The sequence below is a fragment of the Gavialis gangeticus genome, unplaced genomic scaffold, assembly GCF_001723915.1.
Source record: "Gavialis gangeticus isolate Ggan-Ray unplaced genomic scaffold, GavGan_comp1, whole genome shotgun sequence".
Lineage (NCBI taxonomy): Eukaryota > Metazoa > Chordata > Crocodylia > Gavialidae > Gavialis > Gavialis gangeticus.
In genome coordinates this window covers 52,433,885-52,435,746 of record NW_017728997.1, presented here as the reverse complement: position 1 = coordinate 52,435,746, position 1,862 = coordinate 52,433,885, and the positions used below count along the sequence as shown (strand labels likewise).

Below are 1,862 nucleotides of genomic sequence, written 5' to 3'. Positions count from 1 at the left end.
TTGCTCATCAGAGAAATGGGCTTGAAATGTAAAATATGACATGAATCTGAATTTTTAATTTTTTTTTCAGAATATCTAATTCAGTGTGTTACACTTTTATCCATATTTATCCAGCTTATTATCCAACTACTTACCTGTATGAGTGAAATTGTCGTTTTCTTTTTTTTACTCTGTCTCGTCCATTTCTTGAAACAGCTGAAGGTAAATTTATATTTAATTATATTTATCTTAGCAAACACTTTTGATTATTAGAGGTCATTGAATAATATTTTTGAATCAATTATTTGACACACAATTCACTTTAAAATGTGAGTAATATTCCAGTTGAATAAATCATGTGTGTGTTAATATTTTATGAACATTTTCAAACTGAATAACTGTAAATAATGTTTTCATTGAATTCTCAGCTCCATCAGTCTTCAAAAATTATAATGTATCCATCATTATAGAATATAGGTACTTAATATAAGTAATTAAGATGAATTGCTTGTTGCCTTGAATAATTGATTCTCAGCTAACTATACAGAGGAAACTCTTTATGCAGATTCCTTCTTTGTACGTAGGAGTCAGGAGATGTCAACTGCCTTTTCAATTAGAAACCCTTGCCGCCTCTATCCTCCACACAAGTTGCTTCCGAGGTTTTGAGTCCACAAGGGAGAAGTAGAGGAGACTGAAAATGTGCAGGGAGCAAGTAGATGCATATCATTTGACTTCCAGCTACAGAGTTTAGTAGGATAAAATGAGAATTTCTGAGAGCTGGCTCCACATTCTCCTTGAGAATCCTTCAAACAGAACCCTAGTGCTAAAGGATTGGTGTAGAGGTCTTTGGGGAGGTGGCTCAGGCATCTTACAAATATTTGTTATTAAGTTGTTATTAATCTCAATTTTGATTCAGTTCATGCCTTAACACCTATCATACCAATGTCTGAAACCCACTAGTACCTTTTGGCATTGCTGCAGTACAGTTAAGAAATAAGGTATGCATTTATGACTAGGGGCACACTGATAAATTTGTTCTTGGCTGATACCAATGGCTGATTATGAACCAGCCATATTGGCTGATACCAATCTGATAGCCAATTTATAGGAATGCAGCCTGGCAGCTTGGAGAGCAGTCTCCTGCTGCTAAGTCTGTGAGGGGGGAAGGGTTGGGGAAAAGGGAAGGGGCATGGAGGGGGGCAGATTGAAGCCCCCATGATGAGGGAGAAAGTGGGGCAGGGGCATGTGCTGCCCAGCCAGGGCATTGAATGAGACCCCTGAAGCAGGATGGAGCCACAGGTGGCTCTTCTGGGAAGGTGGGAAGGTGGGGTGGCTCCCTGCTGCTGTGTGTACCCCCAAGGGAGGCCTGTGCCCCCGGGATTTTTTCTGTAGGGCAAGGGCAGGCTGTGAGCTTCAGTCCAGATGCTGCACCAGTCTATTCCTGGTGGGGGGTGGGGCTGGGCCTGGGCTGCACTTGGGGTGGGCAGATGGTAGCAGCACTGGGCGGGGTGGCTATAGCCCACCCAGTGCCACCTGTCCCAGTGCCACCACTGCCTGCTCAGAGCCCAGCCCCGGCCCAGCCTCCCTGTACCCCCTGGCTGTGGGCTTACAGTGGACATCCTGCCCACATGTCCCCCTACCCCACCCCCCACCATGCGCTCCCTGGCAAACTTGGAAGTGCTTCTGGTCCACTTCTGGGTTTGCTGCCAAGTGCTCTGGGGACTGCCCCCACGCTCCTGTGCGACACTTCATCCACCCCACCATCTCAGCATTCACAAGCCACCTGGTATGTTGAGGTATATAGAAAAAACATTTAAAGTTGTGTCTGTCATTGAACCTTTCTGAATCTATTTGGAGAGATTAAAGGGTCTCCTGATTCGATT

The 1,862-nt window shown here is 44.5% G+C and overlaps 1 protein-coding gene across 3 annotated transcripts in view; it reads left to right on the top strand.

Annotated features, from left to right (window-relative positions):
• LOC109289221 (inter-alpha-trypsin inhibitor heavy chain H3-like) overlaps nt 1-1,862 on the top strand; it is a 153,358-nt gene that overhangs the window by 97,397 nt on the left and 54,099 nt on the right. The gene's annotated exons all lie outside the window — the stretch shown is intronic.